The 21102-nt window shown below is 35.8% G+C and overlaps 1 long non-coding RNA gene across 3 annotated transcripts; it reads right to left on the bottom strand.

The window, feature by feature from the left end:
* Positions 1-1458: 1458 nt before the first annotated feature.
* LOC141393120 (uncharacterized) lies at positions 1459-11801 on the bottom strand. 3 transcript variants are annotated; one of them, XR_012410006.1, is made up of 6 exons: positions 11679-11801; positions 10885-11163; positions 10782-10826; positions 10545-10706; positions 10334-10478; positions 1459-1591 (listed from the first exon to the last, which is right to left on the bottom strand). It is a non-coding gene; the product is annotated as an uncharacterized lncRNA (long non-coding RNA). The 3 variants fall into 3 exon arrangements; XR_012410005.1 differs by having other exon boundaries at positions 1461-1591; positions 10206-10478; XR_012410004.1 differs by lacking the exon at positions 1459-1591 and having other exon boundaries at positions 9362-10478.
* Positions 11802-21102: the final 9301 nt, after the last annotated feature.

The raw sequence follows: 21102 nt of genomic DNA, 5'->3' as shown, positions 1-21102 counted from the left end.
CTACCTCAGTGCTATGTTCAAACGATAAGCTTAATTCCGAATTTCAGAATTCCAGATACATCCGATCACTCAAATCCAAATTTGGTACCATTTAGTACTATTCGTATCCATAGTACGAATTTCTAAACCTACTTCTATCCAACACTCCAAAAGTAATCTTACTTTCGAATTTCAGTACAAATTTATAAAATCAATTATATGGATTTATATAATCAATAGCTCAAACCATCATATTACAGTTTATTAATGAAAATTGTTGTGTCAAACGGACTTTACAGATGCACACTATTCGCAAAATTTACAAAGAGGAACAAGAATATGATGTTTGATTTGATGTTTCTATGAACTACTTGCCTCATTGAATTTGTGTGAAAAATCGATAAAAAAAAACACTAAAAAAATAATAATAAATAATAAATAAATGTTGGTAGTGTGTGTGACCAATCTAAAACAACCTAGAAATAAGCCAGTCTTTTCAACATTTAGCTCCATTTCGATTGGACTTGCGGTTTCCAAACCTAAAAAAACACCTAAAAATGTGAATTTTGACCGCTATTTATTTCAAAATCCTTACAGAGATGAGAAAAAGCATGTTGCGTGGGTGGGTTTTTTTTAGACCGTGTAGGCGGCGCTATTTTATTTAATCCTTAACCATTGCAAATGGAAAATTAATATTTACTCACCGACACAAAAACCATTTTTTTTGCGAAAAAATGCGAAGGGGGACCGGCAAAAGTAATTTTAATTTATTAGTAAAATTAAAATAATTTGATGCGCTCGCGCTACATGTGAAACCCGAAACTGAATGAGCAGAAGAAGCAATGGCATTGCCATCGGCAGAAAAATTTAGAGTTGCGTTCGGTGGTATGTTACATACATTTTAATCAACACTGAAAATGTTCAGCCATTTAGTGTGCCGTACGCCATTAAACAAATTTTCATATTTAATATTGGAAATTTTATGAAAATGGTGGAAAATGTCGAAGTTATAAATAGGGAAAGCGGAAAAATTATGTTCTTAGTCTACGGATAACCGTCACGGTATAAGTTTACCTTCTCAGCAGTTTCTAAAATAATTAACAACAGAGAAAATCAAAGATCTGTGTAACGTTTTTATTGTGGAGTGTTTATTTCTTTAATAGCGGGTGGAATTAAAATTAAAGTGAGTTAATAATATATGATGGATGATGTTAGAAGTGGTTAAAAGAGACCATTCTTTTTTGTTGGTAGGTTCCCCAAGGAAATAGTCCATGTTACTGGCCTCCGGTACTCCGAAGTGGGGGCCAGTGATCTTTTTATTCTACACAAAAGCGTCTACATTAGAAAGAAGGCTGGGTGGTGCCAAAGCAAATTTAAAAAACGAGCAATTTGTGTGGTTGTTGGTGTGTTGCCGTTTACCCCATAGAAAACAACAGTGATTCTCATCCTTTTTGTGATTTGTGAGTGAAGCCAAACATCTTTGCGGTGGTTTCCAAACAACTACAAATTTGTTATCGGGGAGTTAAAGATTTCCATCAATTTGGCCATTGAAAGATACAAAAAAGTAAGGTAACCTGTATATTCCAACAACTGAATGTATCAAGGCGGTTATCTGTAAAAATACAAAGAAAAACGAGAAATCATAAGTAAAAATTTACTAAATTTATAAAAATCTAAAAAAAGAAAAATCAACAAATATTACAAATTAAAATTGACATAAATCTTTTAGCAACACGGATCTGAGCATTTAAGCCTTGGAGCGTGTTGCATTTCTTATAACTATGAAATAACTACAAAAAAACAAATTCAACTAGCTTAAGTTAATGTTGTGTTGTCTATGTGTGCGTTTTATGTTTTGAATCTTAAATATTGTGAGGGTTTTTAATGCCAAGCTTAATTTAAATAAGACTTTTTATATAGTGTCCAAGGGAATACTAGAGACATTTTTGTACAGAGTGTTGTAGAGGCCGGATATTAGCCCAATAAACCATTATCAGTGAGCTCATTTATAATAGGTTATTAAATATAATAGGAACAAGCTAGAAAAGCGTAAACTAATATCTCTAGGGTTCTTAGCGGAACACAAAGATAAACGTTTTTTTTTAATTCCATAAATGTCTTTTGGTCGCTGGTGTTAGAAATTCATTAAAATCAAGTAGGACTCATAAAATATCAAACTCATTTAAATTTAAGTCTTTTTAATATAAAAATAAATGTAATATGTATTGAATGTGATTGAATATTTAATATGTTTTAATTGTTTTTGAACAGGGGTAATCCCAACAGGTGATGAGGTGAGTGTGTGTGTTCGTGGGGTTTCCAATAAAATGTATTTGTTGTGGACATTTGGAAACCATGGAAGGGAGGGCAGAATGTGGGAGTAGTCCATCATGGCTCCCTTATCGAGGCAGATTATTTGTGTGTGTGATTGTAGTGTTTTGTGGGAAGTTAGAGTTCAAATTCGTGTTCGCCCTGTGGGCTAGAGATGTGGACGGGTTGAGGACCATAGACCCGAGACCGCTAGCAGCCGGAAGGTCCCCTCTAGCGCCGCCTAACAGGGAGTCGTAACAGATGGCGCCCAAACGAAAAAAATAAGTTCAAAAAATGAACAAAAAAATAAAAAAGTGCAATACCATCTAGTCACTGAAACAATAGACCATAGGGAATTTAATAGTTATAAGTAATATCGCGATATCCATCAACCTGGACGATATTGATTCGTGTTTTCTATAGAAAACATTTCAAGTGCAATATTAGTTTTAGGTATATAGGATATTTAGGATATTACTTCCATTATATATAGGTCAGTGCAATAGCTTGTTCGTCTTATGTGTAACAATGTTTGTATTGTGAAAGACCTGTCTTTTTTTGTGTTTTGTAAATGTAGAGTAAATAGTGATAATTTCGAGACAAGGGATTGTGCAATAGTCACCTGGAACACGAGAATCAGGTGTTAGTTGTCAATCCTATTTGTGAGAGCGTTTTCGTCTCATTTGAGAGGAAAATGGCCACAGAAACAAACTCGAAAACAGGAATTATTACACTTTTGTTTTGTGATGTCGTATATGTTAGTCTGCCTTGATGACCGAAAGGACATTTTTATTAAAAATTAAATCGAAGAAAAACACACACCTCAAGAAAACCCACCTGAAGGAAAACCCCTATATTGTGTTAATTGTTTAATCAAAAAAATCTGTTTTGTTTGCGTACTATTTATACCATATTTTATTATTTTTTTACTACTTATTTTTTTTACTTTTTATTTTTTTTTACATTTTTATATTCTTGACTTCTTTTTGATTGATTTATAATTTTTAATTTTACTTGGTTCTTGCTATTTGATTTCGTGTATAGCGTTGTTTGACTTTATAATCATACCGTATTGATTGATACATAGCGTTGTTGCGAATGACCGAAGAGCATACCTTCGAAACGGTTCGTAGGAGTAAGAGAAATCGTACAGCCTCCTTTGATGCGAGTAGGATTTTTGTACAAGCAATCCCAAAATACAGAAAAAATAACAAAAAGGGTAGGATGGTGAATCCACCTGTAGGTATGGACGCGTCCATAGTTGACATGTCCCAAACAATCAACTCGAATTCAAACCATAATTCCAATATTAACCCGATGATGAACGGAAATCAATTAGGTCAAAACTGCACAAACAATATCCCTTTATTGAACTCAAATCAGATAGCTTCAAACCAGGCGAGCAATGATCCTACGACATCTAATGGAAACCAAAATATAAGACAAATGGTAGACGAAAGTATCGCCAACGCCTCACTAAATCTTAGACCATTGGTACAGGAGTGCATTGGGGATGAAATGAAAAGGGTTTACGATGCGATAGGGAAGTTAGGTGATATGGTGAAGAATCTAAGCATGGCAAGGAATCAACCACAATTTCCACAAGCAGGTGTTCCATTTAATTTCAACACACCACCACCAACAATTGATTCAAATAGACCCCCAGAAAGACCACAATCGAACATGATGTCAAATACACTCGGCCCGAGTAAGGTGGAGAAATTTAAACTGAAATTCGATGGTGGGCAATCTGGAATGTGTGTTGAAGACTTCGTCTTCCGATTAGAGTACCTCAAAGAACAGTATAAAGTTTCGTGGGAGGAAATATTCGCGGAGTTCCAATCATTACTGACTGGAGGAGCTTATGAATGGTTCTGGCTTCAGATCAAAACCAATGTGGTAAAAGATTGGCCTTCGTTAAAAGATGCATTGTTTCGCAGGTACTGCAATACCAGGTCCAATTATGAGATTATGAATGAATTGGTAGAGCGAAAACTCAAACCGGGCGAGGATATTGACAGCTTTTTCCAAGCAATTAATAATTTGAGGTCGAGATTAGTTCAGCCCATAAGTGAAGGAGAACTAGTTCAAATAGTAAAGGGTAATTTGAAGGGTGAAATTTTTAGAATGGTGTATCCCATGGCGATTTATTCTTTGGAGCAGTTAAGAATGGAGTGCATTCGAGCAGAAAAGGCATGCTCCAAACGCGAAATCAGACCTATTCCTCCGCCAACTAATCGTAACATTAGGGTACATGAAATCACTAATGAAATATACGACTATGATTATCAAGAGTTAGAGGGAGTGCCCGAAGTGTCTGAAGTTTCGACTGGGATAGTTTGTTGGAACTGCCGCAAACCGGGGCACCGTTTTATGGATTGCGTATCAACACAAAGGACGTTATTCTGTTACCGATGCGGTCAACCAAAAACAGTAGCTCCTTTATGTCCAAAATGCAATTCGGAAAACTCCCGAAAGAACATGACGTCGGCGGGGAAGTCGTGTTCAACCAACCCACCCGCTCAGTCAAATCCACAACACCGAAAGTAACAACCACTAATTACGCTTCCATACGTCACTACCTACCACTAGAGATTAGGAAAACAAACTATGAAATAGTAAGGAAAAGTATATTCGGTGAAACAGATACTGATCTAACTACCAGGGACAATGAAGTTCAACAGGAGAAAGTTAAAGACCTCAAAACCCCAAAGAAATACAAAAATCCAAAGAAATATGAAAGAATACTGAAGTTAAGACAGAGGAGGAAAGAAAATAAAAGGGCCAGAAAAATGTTAGTAGAATCAGTGCGGAGATACAATGAGACTTCTGATCCTCGACCTTATGCAACAATAGTTATTAAAGGCAAAGAATTAAAAGGGTTGCTGGATTCTGGTGCAACAGTTTCTGTATTAGGGAAAGGATGCAGAGAGTTGCTAGAAGAGTTAGATATCGGATCCGAATCACATTATACCAACGTCCGAACAGCCTCTGGACAACTGCATAGGATTCTTGGCAAATTAAGGGTCAAAGTAAAGTATAAGGAATTGGAAAAGGAAATATCATTCTATTTATGCCCTGATCTAGAACAGCCTGTTTACCTTGGCATTGATTTTTGGAAGGCGTTTAAATTAGCTCCGGACATATTAGAAGTGCAAGAAATAGACATAGAGAAAATTCAAGCTAAGTTTGAGGGTGACTCGGATTATAAAAAGGAAATGCATGTTCTAGATCCCGAGCAAAGAGAAAAATTGCAGCAAGTTGTGGAATCGTTTCCTTCTTTTGAAAAATTGGGCTTAGGCCATACAACCTTGGAAAAACACACTATTAAACTGGTCGAAGGTACAAATCCCATAAAAGATAGACACTACCCGATTTCTCCAGCTGTTCAGGACATAGTATATGAAGAAGTAGACAGGATGCTTGAACTAAAGGTCATAGAAGAGAGCGAAAGTGCCTGGAATAATAGGACCACAGTTGTTCGAAAACCGGGTAAAAATCGATTTTGTCTGGACGCAAGAAAATTGAATGCGGTAACCATAAAAGACGCCTATCCACTGCAGAATATAGACGGCATTCTCAGCAGGATAGACCAAACGGTATACATCAGTAGCGTAGATTTAAAACATGCATTCTGGCAGATAGAGTTGGACGAAGAGTCAAGGCCATACACGGCTTTTACAGTGCCTGGTCGTCCACTCTATCAGTTCAGAATGATGCCGTTTGGTCTATGCAACGCTGCACAGCGTCTCTGCCGTCTTATGGATAAGGTGATCCCGGCTCGACTAAAATCCAATGTATTTATTTACTTGGATGATCTTTTAGTAATTTCAGAAGATTTTGAGACCCATTTGAAGCTTTTGAAGGAAGTAGCAGACTGTTTGAAACATGCAAATCTCACGATAGGGTTGAAAAAAAGTATGTTCTGTTTTAAGGAACTTAAGTACCTGGGGTTCATTATAGGAGGAGGAGCTCTAAAAACAGACCCAGAGAAAGTGCTAGCCATCAAAAACTTGAAAGTACCAAAAAGCCCAAGGGATGTCCGTAGCTTTTTAGGGACGGCCGGTTGGTATCGGCGATTCATTAAGAATTTTGCTACCATTTCCGCCCCCCTGACCGATACACTGAAAAAGGGTCCAAAATTTTCAATGACCGAAAAAGCGAAGGAAGCCTTTGAAAATTTGAAAGTGGCATTAACAACAGCACCTGTTTTAAAACACCCTGATTTTACAAAACCCTTTTTTATCCAGTGTGACGCTTCAGAGCATGGTATTGGAGCTGTCCTTTTTCAAAAGGGAGAAAGCGACGAGGAGTGCCCAATAGCCTTTTACTCCCAAAAGCTAAATAGTTGCCAACGCAACTATAGCGTAACTGAAAAGGAGTGCTTGGCGGCCGTTATGGCTGTGAAACGATTTAGACCCTATGTGGAGCTAATGAAGTTTACAGTCATAACGGACCATGCCAGCTTAAAGTGGCTAATGGGGGTAAAGGACTTAAGTGGCCGACTCGCGCGCTGGTCTCTGATGCTACAGGGTTATAATTTTGATATAGAGCATAGAAAAGGCAGAGACAATGTAGTAGCAGATATGCTCTCTCGTCTCGAAGTAGTAGAAGAGTTTCAGGTAGTGGATGATCTCTTTGATTTCGAAACTACTGAATTTGAAAGCCAAGAGTATCAAGACTTGTTAGCAAATGTCGAAAAGAATAAAGCAAAACTGCCAGATATTAAAATTGAAAATGGTCTTATATTCAAACGCACTAAAAGTGATGTAGATTCCGAGTTGGAAGAAGAAATGCCGTATAAATTGTGGATCCCTGAATCCTTAACATATTTGTTAATTGAAAAAGCTCATAATGAGGTAACAGCAGCCCACGGAGGCATTGCCAAAACTCTTCACCGTTTGAAAAGGTTTTACTATTGGCCAAAAATGGCATTACAGGTCAAACAATATGTGAACAATTGTAAAACGTGTAAGGAGACTAAGCCCATAAATCGAAATACTCAACCAACAATAGGGAACGAGGTTGTGACGGAACGTCCGTTCCAAAAACTCTATATGGACTTTTTAGGAAAATATCCAAGATCTAAAAACGGTAATACCTACATTTTTATAGTGGTTGACCACTTTTCAAAATTTGTTTTTCTCAAGGCTATGAGAGAAGCTACCACAACAAATGTCATACAATTCCTAGTTGAGGAGATCTTCCGAAAATTTGGAGTCCCGGAAACCATACACACAGATAATGGCTCCCAGTTCACGTCGAAAGGTTTCAAAGACATGGTAGAGCTACACAAAATCAACCATTTGCAAACGGCACCCTATTCGCCACAATCAAATGCATCGGAAAGGGTGAACCAGTCGGTTTTAGCCGCAATTCGTTCCTACTTGGAGGATGATCATAGGGAATGGGACGTATACTTATCCGAAATTGAGTGCGCGTTGAGGTCGTCCGTGCATACAGCCACGGGCGTAACACCTTTTTTTGCCCTTTTCGGATACGAAATGTATACGAATGGGAGCGATTATAAATTGGCGAGGCAATTGAAATCCTTATGTGATCATAAGATTACTGAATTAAACCGAAAGGAAAAGTTGGAGATTATCCGAGAAAAAATTGCAAAAAACTTGCACGAAGCGTATGAGAGAAGCGCGAAACGGTATAACCAGCGCGCGCGGACTGTAAAGTTTCTACCAGGGCAAGAGGCATATAAACGGAACCACGTCCTTAGTGATTTTGGGAAAAATATCAACGCCAAATTTTGTAGAAAGTATACGAAATGCAGAATAGTAAGACCCATTGGTAATAATATTTATGAAGTCGAAGACATGCAAGGAAAGCCAATAGGCACTTGCCATGTGAAAGATTTAAAAATGTGACACCACACTGTGAGGTTATCTTATAAAGGCATAGTTGGAGCATTTGTAGGTAATTGAGATTTCTAACAAGGCTACAGCAAAGGCCGTGTAGCTGAACCAAACCACATAAATGGCTCCAACATATGTAGCGTGATGGAACCGGTGCCGAGCGTACTGAGGGAGACCAATGTGGCCGGTGCAAAAGTTAGAGTCCAATTACCTAACAGTTCCAACTAATACCAATAATAAAGATAAATCCAGCAAGTCGTGATGTACGTCCATTTTATAATCCTCCAAAAAAAAAAAAAAAAAAAAAAAAAAAAAAAAAAAAAAAATTCCCATTGGGCAAGATTTTCAAGAATCCCCAGATATTCTACAATATCAAGAACACTAAGACAATTCGGATCATAACTAATGCTCAAACATTATTTTTGTTTGGCATGGTACACGTTAATAGCATACTTGATATAACCATATCTATCCATACCAATTTAGGTTGGTTTGGCAAATTGATACAAGGCACACTAAACTTATTAAATCAGAGAAAAAGGTTTGGTCTTGCAGTATGTCCCTAAGATGTTTTTTTTTTACCTGAAGACTGATTAAAGCTAGTATCCAAAACTAGTATTTTGTAAATACCTACCAATACAGGACAAATATCCCCGTGAATGAGGAACATATGTCTAAACCGACGTCTATTATACTCTTACTGTCCTATGGTGAACAATACCAGTGATATATATACCCATTGATTAATTTTTTTTTTCCCTAAAACCGTTTAGATACAATTGGCCAGAGGTCAACTTCACTACATCATTTGATGGAATTACATCACTCATACAGATTCAATATTCAGAGTAATAAAATTCTTCCACGAAATCACAAAACGTCATGTTAATCTTTATATGTCAATACGAAATGTCGCTACGTCGTCAGAATCTCATGTGATTCACAGCAACAATCCAAAAAAATCTATATAATTGATTGGAAATTAAAACAGCCTTTGTGCTAACATCGAATATTCCAAGCCATCCATATTTTCTAATCATCAACATAAATTTTACTTCGGTAACACATTGACCTATGTTATTTTGGTAACTAAACAGGCCGTAGCCAAAAATGATGCGGAATGAATTATTTTTATATTTTGTGGTTGACGGAATGTCGATCGCAGCTGAACAAAATTAGTGACACAGGTAATAAAATGTGTTTCTTTTTCATTTAGATTTCCCCTCTAAAATGTTGCAAAAAGCCATAATAAAATACACAACGGTTAATAATTTTAAATAAGACCAAATCTATCCCATTCCCGTATATACATAATAATGCCGGTGAGGCAAACTATTTAAATTTGTTCTTTTGAGATCACCATTCAAATCTAATTCTTATTTCGTGGTGGATAAACAAATTGCCCACAAACATTTAGAAACACTTTTCAGTCATGTGGTTGGTCAACACACAAGTTCATGGATGTGAACATTGTTGCCATAAACCAGCTTGTTCATTATTGGGATTTATCCCACATAAATGTTTTCCACTTATGTCCACCCATTTCACGATATGCCACTGATCCCAAATCACATTTACAACATTATAATCCTCATTACGTTTCACTTTCAAAAATTTCCAAAAGTACCCCGGTATGTCCCTTATTAAAAGAATTGCAAATTTGTATCATTTTTAACAAGGCATATTTATTAAAGGTAGAAGTAACAACCAGCTGTATTCTTAATTTTTTTTTGGTAAATTTAGTTTTCAAAATGTAATAGTGTCTACTCATAAAATTTGAAACTTCGAAATTTGCTAACATAAAATACTTATTTTCATCGTAAACGTGTTATAAAAATTACCTACGAGAGTTCTGAATGCGTTATATCTACATTTTGATTCAAATTTGTTCGATTTTAGAAGGTATTTTCAAAATGTATGTGTTTCCTAAAAAAAAAAAAAATTTTTGGAACGACCCTAATATTCAATATTTTCTTTGACAATTAATTTTCAATAACAACAATGTTGTTTTTGTAAATTTTTTTTAATTGTTGTAATTCATGCACATACCTTCTATAAATTTGCCTTGATTTTAAATGTAACACAATTTCATGGTGCAGAATAAAAACATTAGTTAGAGATGACACGGAACACTTGGGTACACTACCACTGAATGGACACAGCTGATTAGGACTTACCTCCTAAAAACCATGAACACTTTTGAGCAAGATGGGCCTCGGGAATATGGTACACAGCAGACCAAGAAAACACGTACACACATCAACCCTCTGGGATTTGGGTTAAATAATGCACCGGTCTATGCCACTGGAATACATCAGGTGCCTAAAAAAGAGAAAGGAAAAGATCAGTTTATTAATTATAAAAGGTCATAATATGGGCAAACTTTACACTCCGGTATAACAATATTTGGAGTATGTCAAGTGGCCAGTAAGTGAGGCCAAATTGATTCGGAAAGTTTTCCATGGTCGGGCGGAAAAAAACAATGCGTTTTAACAACTGCAAGTAATGCCTTCAGGCCGCCAACCGTGGTTTGTATTATTGAGCATGTTCCTAAAAAAATTAATTAAATTAGAAATAAAGTTTCCCCTAGGTGTTTCAAAGGAAATTTTATAACGAGATACTTACCTCTTTCCATAATAACATAACATGCACCATAGAGGGTGGGAAAATCTGCAAAAGATGAAGAAACATTAATAAAATTGTATTAAAAGAAAAAAATCAAATTTACCAGTGAATTCCGGAAATTTTCCATGGGTTTACAAATGTAAACAGTCTTCTTCTTTCTGATATCGTGGCTATTCACGGCAATTGATAGCACACTTCAATATCGTAAATAACACCACTACAGGTGGATGATTTGTTGAGTATATGAGTATACGCCGACGTCGCCATACAGATATGTGTATGAAGGTGGGCATTTAGGAAATGCAGTATCCGTCGACGTCGCCTTGCAAGTCAGCTTTTGTATGTGTGTAAAATGAATGGGACACAATAATCGTTGGTGAACCTGTAAAAAGAGGAAAAACAGCATTAAATTTTCTGAAGTAACTAATATGAAGAAAATTTTCAAATAGTTATTATGAAGTGAAGAATTTTGTCGTAGCAGTGTATCGATTACAGCTTACAAAAATCTTGAATACACTTCATTCACAAATTTTACCAATTGATAATTCTTCAGTCGGTTGGGCGTACGCCAACGTCGTTAGGCTTGGCGGTATTGTATGTGTTGGTAGAGACTGCTATAACATGAAGGGCGGCTTTTGGGGGTACCGTTGGTTCTAAAAAACCACATGGTCATGGAAAAACTTACCAATCGGGAAAAGAGTTAGCCCGGCAGGAGACTCCAGGGTGTGGGAGTTCCCCACGTTGGGAAAAGAACACCACACGCACATCGACCCTTGCAAACTGGACTCATCAATGGTCGAAGTTTTGTTGCGTGGGTGGGTTTTTTTTAGACCGTGTAGGCGGCGCTATTTTATTTAATCCTTAACCATTGCAAATGGAAAATTAATATTTACTCACCGACACAAAAACCATTTTTTTTGCGAAAAAATGCGAAGGGGGACCGGCAAAAGTAATTTTAATTTATTAGTAAAATTAAAATAATTTGATGCGCTCGCGCTACATGTGAAACCCGAAACTGAATGAGCAGAAGAAGCAATGGCATTGCCATCGGCAGAAAAATTTAGAGTTGCGTTCGGTGGTATGTTACATACATTTTAATCAACACTGAAAATGTTCAGCCATTTAGTGTGCCGTACGCCATTAAACAAATTTTCATATTTAATATTGGAAATTTTATGAAAATGGTGGAAAATGTCGAAGTTATAAATAGGGAAAGCGGAAAAATTATGTTCTTAGTCTACGGATAACCGTCACGGTATAAGTTTACCTTCTCAGCAGTTTCTAAAATAATTAACAACAGAGAAAATCAAAGATCTGTGTAACGTTTTTATTGTGGAGTGTTTATTTCTTTAATAGCGGGTGGAATTAAAATTAAAGTGAGTTAATAATATATGATGGATGATGTTAGAAGTGGTTAAAAGAGACCATTCTTTTTTGTTGGTAGGTTCCCCAAGGAAATAGTCCATGTTACTGGCCTCCGGTACTCCGAAGTGGGGGCCAGTGATCTTTTTATTCTACACAAAAGCGTCTACATTAGAAAGAAGGCTGGGTGGTGCCAAAGCAAATTTAAAAAACGAGCAATTTGTGTGGTTGTTGGTGTGTTGCCGTTTACCCCATAGAAAACAACAGTGATTCTCATCCTTTTTGTGATTTGTGAGTGAAGCCAAACATCTTTGCGGTGGTTTCCAAACAACTACAAATTTGTTATCGGGGAGTTAAAGATTTCCATCAATTTGGCCATTGAAAGATACAAAAAAGTAAGGTAACCTGTATATTCCAACAACTGAATGTATCAAGGCGGTTATCTGTAAAAATACAAAGAAAAACGAGAAATCATAAGTAAAAATTTACTAAATTTATAAAAATCTAAAAAAAGAAAAATCAACAAATATTACAAATTAAAATTGACATAAATCTTTTAGCAACACGGATCTGAGCATTTAAGCCTTGGAGCGTGTTGCATTTCTTATAACTATGAAATAACTACAAAAAAACAAATTCAACTAGCTTAAGTTAATGTTGTGTTGTCTATGTGTGCGTTTTATGTTTTGAATCTTAAATATTGTGAGGGTTTTTAATGCCAAGCTTAATTTAAATAAGACTTTTTATATAGTGTCCAAGGGAATACTAGAGACATTTTTGTACAGAGTGTTGTAGAGGCCGGATATTAGCCCTATAAACCATTATCAGTGAGCTCATTTATAATAGGTTATTAAATATAATAGGAACAAGCTAGAAAAGCGTAAACTAATATCTCTAGGGTTCTTAGCGGAACACAAAGATAAACGTTTTTTTTTAATTCCATAAATGTCTTTTGGTCGCTGGTGTTAGAAATTCATTAAAATCAAGTAGGACTCATAAAATATCAAACTCATTTAAATTTAAGTCTTTTTAATATAAAAATAAATGTAATATGTATTGAATGTGATTGAATATTTAATATGTTTTAATTGTTTTTGAACAGGGGTAATCCCAACAGGTGATGAGGTGAGTGTGTGTGTTCGTGGGGTTTCCAATAAAATGTATTTGTTGTGGACATTTGGAAACCATGGAAGGGAGGGCAGAATGTGGGAGTAGTCCATCATGGCTCCCTTATCGAGGCAGATTATTTGTGTGTGTGATTGTAGTGTTTTGTGGGAAGTTAGAGTTCAAATTCGTGTTCGCCCTGTGGGCTAGAGATGTGGACGGGTTGAGGACCATAGACCCGAGACCGCTAGCAGCCGGAAGGTCCCCTCTAGCGCCGCCTAACAGGGAGTCGTAACAAGCAATAAAAAAAATCGCCAGAGCGCGCCTTTTTAATTAATCAATAAGAATAGGGATCTATTCTGATATGATCAGACACACTGGTCTGTACTTTCAAATTGTTTGCACAAAAGAGTTATCTTATAGAATGCAATTTTTGCAATGAAATCACTCTAGTGAGTGGGGGTGAAGCCTGAAGTGTTTGCCCATTTTAATGTTAAAACATTTAAATCCAATTTCTTTTAAATCCTGATAATTATCCTTCCTTGTCTCGTTGTCTTGTCATGTCAGACACAATAAAACAATAAAACAAACAATAATAATAAAATAACAATAATAATAAAACAAACAAAAAAAGTTTCATTTAAGACCATATATTTTATTTGCAATTTGGTCCATTAATCACCGTTCATCTTTCTTTCTATCATCTTAAACAACTTCTTTCTTTTTTTCTTTCATGGTTGGTTTTATGCCACATGTGTGAAAAATGCTTTAATATATATTTGGTCGTCAAACTCGTATGATCATACCAATGGCATATTTTTTTTATGCCAAATTCTATGCCATCATACCAATGGCATATATTTTTATGCCAATCATACCAATGGCATATATTTTTATGCCATTTGTATGGTACGTTTACACTGTAGTCTAAAACACTTTAATAAGAAAACACGTGTTTTATTTGAAATTATGAAAGCCTGTTGCCATCTAGGTGTGAGACTTGGAACTGCATCGTTAACACGTAGATGGCACTGTGCAATATTAATTTAGGTGTTGTTATGGCCGTGTTTACACTATTAATTTTATTGTGATTTCCCTTAGAATACTTGATTAATAGATGGAGCAGTTGCAGTTAAAATTAATTTGAAAAATATGTATTTTAAATATCAGATTTAAGCTTTTAGGTATTTTGAGAATTTTGCATTAGTTCTTGACCGAACTTGCTGTATTTTGACATGCAAAGTTTCTATTGTGCACAACACTTCTCAATCAAAAGTTGTCAATATAGGGCCATGTTCTGGTATAGGCCCCATATAGCGGTACTTGCCTATTTTCGGTATTTGCAGGTTTTTGTAAAATTTTTTGAAGCAACCCGAAATTTGACATTTGAGGTTCTCTGCAGTCACGAAACTTTCCAACCAAAAATTGTAAACATAGGTCTATGTTTAGGTATGGTCCCCATATAACAGTACCTCCCAATTTTCGGTATTTTTAGGAATTTAGCTTTTCCACAAAAAATTATCAACGTAGGTCCACACTTTGATATAGCCCCCTGTACAACCTTATTGAACACATTTTTAGATTAGATTAGATAATTTAGGCATTTGGGGGGTTATCCGTGGTCGAAAAATGTTTGCCACTAAAATTGTGGACAAGAATGGAAACGTATTATTCCATTTTAGTTAAGAGTATTTTATGGTGGAGGGTTTAAAAAGTTCGGCCCGGTCGAACTTGACGACTTTTTACTTGCTATTGTTTAATCTTTCTTAGCTATAGTAATTCCCATCAATTGTTTCATATTTGCATAAAAAATATTTAATTTATGTATTTACTACTTACTGTATGTATTTACTACTTACTGAGTACATTGTTTTAACAAGTTCATAAAACCACCTCACATTTATCTAAAATCTTTAAGAAAGATTAACAGTCGACAAGTCGGCTGTCCATATAATTTATGATACTGAGATCTTTAACTGCCTATTAATTTTTAATAGTTATTGATTACATATGTAGAATCTATGATAAGAATAACTTCACCTTATTGCTATTGATTTACATTGGAGATACATTATCAATACTCGTTGTAATACTGTGCCCACCTACATATCTACAATATTTTTGTGATAATCTTAATAAATACCCTATTTCTCTTATCTAAGGTGTAATGTATAAGGCAAAAACAAAGCCATTGAGCTCTCATAGATCTGCTTTAAATGGGTAATCTGTTTGTGAGAAAATGTAAAGAGAGTGAGACAGAATGTTACGAGAAATTGTTATCGGTCAGACATCGTCAAATTAATTTACGACATTTCTCATTTATGAATGCTGTTGTTTACGTTGTTGTCCACGGCAACAAGCAATATTTTTTTAGCTTTAAGAAAAATGAAATAAAAACAAGTAAGAACGGCGTTAAGTTCAGCCGGGTCGAACTTGTTATACCCTCCACCACAAGTTGTATTGAAGTAAAATGGAATAATTAGTTTCCTTTCGTGTATGAAGAAGACTTACCCCCTGTTTTTGTAAAAATTTTTATTCTTCTCACACGAATTGTCAAATTTTGTAGATTGATTTACTCGCCTTAGCGCAAATGTAGAGCTCTGATTTTTAAAAGAGGTGTTCTTAAGTATATGTGGAACGCGTCTACGAAAAATTAGGTCCGTATGTTATTTGGGGGCTGAGCTATGGATGCCTAAATTATTACGAATATAGACGAACGAACAAAAATTAGTTACAAAAACAGGGGGTTAATACTAAATTTCAGCAATTTCGGTAAAACAATGTGAGGCACCATTCTATGGGGGCTATTTCAAAACGTCGATCTATACCGACAAATTTCTGACGGAAAGTTTTTAGACTCAAAGAAGACTAAATACCAAATTTCCTATATTTCGGTAAGAGAATGTGGCTAAAACTTAAAAAATACCGAAAATCAAGAAGTACGCTTCTATGGGGATAGAGAAAGACGTGGACCTATACTGATAATACTCTTCTGGAATATTTTATAACACTTGGAAGACTAAATAACGAATTTCAGCCATTTCGGTTGGATATTGACGTCACAATCTTCAGTATTACGAAAATCGGGAGGTACCGTTCTATGGGGGCTATATCGAAACGTGGACCTATACCGACGAATTTTAGTCAGAAATGGGGCAATATGAAAGTGTGGACCTGTGCAGACAAATTTAAAGGGGATGTTTGAATACCCCCAACGAAGTCTAAATACCAAATTTCAGCCATTTCGGTGGAATATTGAGGGCACAACGTTCAAAATACCGAAAATCGGGAGGTACCGTTCTATGGGGGCTATATGAAGGCATGGACCGATACCGACAATGTTCTGGGGGAAAGTTTTATACCACCAACGTAGACTAAGTTCCAAATTTCAGCCATTTTGGTAGGATAATGAAGCTAAAACCTTCGAAATACCGAAAATCGGGAGGTACCGTTCTATGGGGGCTATATGAAGTTGTGGACCGATACCGACAAAATTCTGGGGCAAAGTTTTACACCCCTAAAGAAGACTACGTACTAAATTTCAGCCATTTTGGTAGGATAATGAAGCTAAAACCTTCAAAATACCGAAAATCGGGAGGTACCGTTCTATGGGGGCTATATGAAGTTGTGGACCGATACCGACAAAATTCTGGGGCAAAGTTTTATACCCCTAAAGAAGACTACGTACCAAATTTCAGCCATTTTGGTAGGGTAATGAAGCTAAAACCTTAAAAATACCGAAAATCGGAAGGTACCGTTCTATGGGGGCTATATGAAGGTGTGGACCGATACCGACCAAATTCTGGGGGAAAGTTTTATACCCCTAAGTAAGACTTTGTACCAAATTTCAGCCATTTTGGTAGGATTATGAAGCTAACACCTTAAAAATACCGAAAATCGGGAGGTACCGTTCTATGGGGGCTATATCAAAACGTGGACCGATATATCCCATTTTCAATACCAACCATCCTGCAAGTAATAAAAACTTCTGTACCAATTTTTGACTCTCTATCTTTAAAATTACGAGCTGTATCTTGATTTCAACAGACAGACAGACGGACGGACTGACGGACGGACGGACAGACGGACATGGTCAAATCGACATAGAATTTTATGCTGATCAATAATATATATACTTTATAGGGTCTCCGACGAATATTTCGATGTGTTACAAACGGAATGACAAATTTAATTATACCCTCCATATGGTGGAGGGTATAATAATAATGCTGATATTTTTACATGGCACAGTGTTTCGAAATGCTATGCCATGTAAAGTCATCTTAACATTAGATCATTTTATAGCTATAAACTAGAGATAGGTAATGGAAAGCAATAATCGATTATTCGACTTTTCGATTTTGGTCTAAAACTAAAAATTCGATTTTCCGGTCTGGCGATTATTTCACTTGTCATAAAACTCGATTTTCGACTTTTTCATAACCGCAGAAAATCGATTATGATCGATTATTCGTCGATTTTCGAGTTTTCTTTTGAAAATGTAAAACCGCCAAGTCAGCAATCAATGGGCAAACTCGAAAATCGATCACAAGATAATCGATTATGCGATTTTCCCTACAGCCAAAAGTCGACCACAATTTTTAGACTTTTAACTGCAAAAAATCGACTAATTGATTAATCGAAAGTCGACTTACCTATCCCTACTATAAACTTGGATTTAGTTTCAGATGCTTTTATGGACTAAGGAATGGGTAAGGGTGTATAAAAGGGCATTTATAATAATTCTTATTATTGTAATAATGACTGTAGGAAGATTCATTAAACACTTAGGCCATGTTTACGTGAGAGTTTTTTTGCCGGATTAACCTCATTTGTGAATGGAATTGGCATTTTAAACCCAGTGGTTTTATTAAATCCGGTTATATGCAAACGCACTAAAGGGTGTCCCAACTAGAACGCAATTTTTAAATTTGGCAATTGAACAATTGTTATTGTTTGCTAGTAGAAGGTACGAGGTTAGTAAAAATAGAGGGCTACACGAATGAACAACGCATTTTCATTGGTATTGGAGAGACGACATTCAAATGCTGATTTTGGCCGATAAAAGCATCTTCAGTGACGAGCACCATTTCAATTTTGATGGCTTCGTCAATAGGCAGAATTGTCGCATTTGGGGTGAGGAAAATCCTCGAGTGATTCATGAGAAGCAAATGCATCCTCCGAGAAGCAAATGCGTGTCACTGTGTGGTGTGATTTTTGGGATGGAGGAATGATTGGAACTTTTTTTATGAAAATGGGGCAGGTCGAACAGTCAATGGTGTTCGGTATCGTGAAATGATAACCAGTGTTTTTTCTTGCCTTGAATTGAAGAAATGAATGTGGAGGGCATGTGGTTTCAACAAGATGGTGCGGCATGTAGCCAGAAAAACAATTCAATTGTTGCATCAGTCATTTCCCTGTCGTGTTATTTCGCGTTTTTGTGACCAGAATTGGCCGACAATATCGTGCAATTTAACACCTTTAGATTTTTTCTTTGGGTTTTTTGACGCCGACGACTCAAACCTAAAAAGAGGAAATTGGACGCTGCATTAATGAAATACCGCAGCATTCATGCAAAACGGTCATTGAAAATTTTATTAAAAATCGCGTGTGTGCCAGCAAAGCCGTGGCGACCATCTGCACGATATCTTGTTCCATATATAACCTCATTCTGTCTACGATATAATAAAGTTTCACGATTTTTGTTTTAAATATCTGTGTTTAAAATTTAAAAATTGCGTTCTTTACAAATCACATATTATTGAGGTAAGCTTTGAATCTGACTGCATTCTTCGATATGAGAAATGTCTTCCATTGTTCTTTGTGGGTATACCGCCATAAACGTAGATTCTGCAAAAAATAAGTTTTTATTAACTGCCACAGCCATAAAAATTACAATCCAACAATTCATTAGATTTGTTTTTATCAACCAATATCTATACCAGCGATGCTCGCCCTCTTACACAAAAGTGGAAACAAACCTACACGTAGTCAGAATGAGAGTAAGAATCAGTCGTTGTTGAGAAGTCAACGAATGAAGACGTGTGTGGCCGCACGCATTGCTGTTGTGAATGCACTCAACGAAACAAACGTTTAAATTTTCTATTTCAGCATTCTTACATGTCAGCATGCTACAATCATATTTTATGGTTCAAAATGCCTTTGATAATGTTCAATGCATTTTATGTGCAAAAACCTTTAAAAATAAAAGGTCTGACATATTGAAACGTCATTTCAACAATTTCATCGCAAAATAAGTGAATGTAATGAGGTAGTAAAAGAGCGCATTTTTAATGAAAAAAAAAACAATTTTTTTAAATAAAATAAAATGTTGGTTAAATGAAGTTGATAGTAAAGACCTTCAGGTGGATGAGGCATTAAAGACAAAACATTCTAAAACAATAAGTCTTGACATTATACGCCGAGGAAGGCCATTTACGGATGGCCCATTTATAAAAAACATTATATGTAAAACCATGAAAGAAATCAAACATGACATAAGTCTTACGAAATCTTTATCCTTATCCCGACATACTATCGCTCGAAATAGCGTTAAAATAGGAGCATTAGTGCAAGAAGCTATAATAGATAAATGAAATAGCTGTGTATATTTTTCATTTGCTCTAGATGATAGCAACAACATAAATGACGTTAGTGAATTAGCAATTTGTGTCCGAACCGTAGATGCAGACTACAATATTTGCGAAACAATATTCACACTGGAGCCTATGCTTGGCAACGTTACAGGAAAAGCTATATATGATATTGTTATTGAAAAACTGTTATCGCTAGTAAACTGTAGAAAAATTGCTGGAATTTGTACAGACGGCGCAAATGTCATGTGCGGGAAAAATACTGGTTTCATTGGACAATTAACAAATAATGGTTATGCATTTAATAGCTTTCATTGTGCAATACACCAATTAGCATTAGCTACTAAATTTATAACTGAGCACCCCACAATGAAGCTAGCCGAAAAAATTATAAATACAATTCGTGGTGGACATCAATCGTTAAACCACAGAAAATTCGTTAGCTTCTTAAAAGGAAAAAGGAGCTGCTCACAGTGATCTTAAGCTTTTCACAGAAGTTAGGTGGTTGAGTCGTGGGCAGTGCCTTGAGCGTTTATTTGAACTTAGAGCATATGTGCATGATTTTCTGGAATTGCAAGATTGTGAAGAGTCTATGTTTATGGAAGATCGAATGTTCTTATTAGATCTGGCATTTTTAGCCGACATCTCCACGATTGTGAACAATGTGAACATACAACTGCAAGGAAAAGAGAAAAATTTAAATGATATGTGGAGAATCATTTGTGAATTTAAAACAAAAATGTTTTTAATTATACAGGAGTTAATATCGAAAAATTTTTCAAATTTCCCCAAAATAGGGCTTTTGTATACAGAAGAAGATGACATGAAGCTATGTGAGTACATTTTAATGCTCGAAGACGTTTTGAGTAATATGGAAGAACGATTTGGGGATTTTAAATATGTACAACCTTTACTGGATATTTATCAAAATCCATTTCATTGTGACATTTTGCAATACGAATTAGACGTCCAATCAGAATTAATAATACTTCAGAGCGAAATGGAAGCTCCTCAAGAGAATTGGAGCCTACCACATTTTGGAAGAACATTGAGATATCCGATTATCCACTTATTAAAGACATTTCCTATAAATGCTTATCCTTCTTTGGCTCAACCTATTTTTGCGAACAGATATTTTCAGATTTAAAGTATATTTGTTCGAAGCAGAGAAATAGGTTGAGCTCTTCAGTTCTACGGAGTACAATGCTTATAAGAAATTGCAGTAAAAGTATATTAATTGAAGACCTTATTTAATTCAGCAA

This window comes from Musca autumnalis, unplaced genomic scaffold, assembly GCF_047663935.1.
Source record: "Musca autumnalis isolate F117 unplaced genomic scaffold, ASM4766393v1 scaffold_2, whole genome shotgun sequence".
NCBI classification, from domain to species: Eukaryota; Metazoa; Arthropoda; class Insecta; order Diptera; family Muscidae; genus Musca; species Musca autumnalis.
This window is presented reverse-complemented; position numbering and strand designations above follow the sequence as displayed.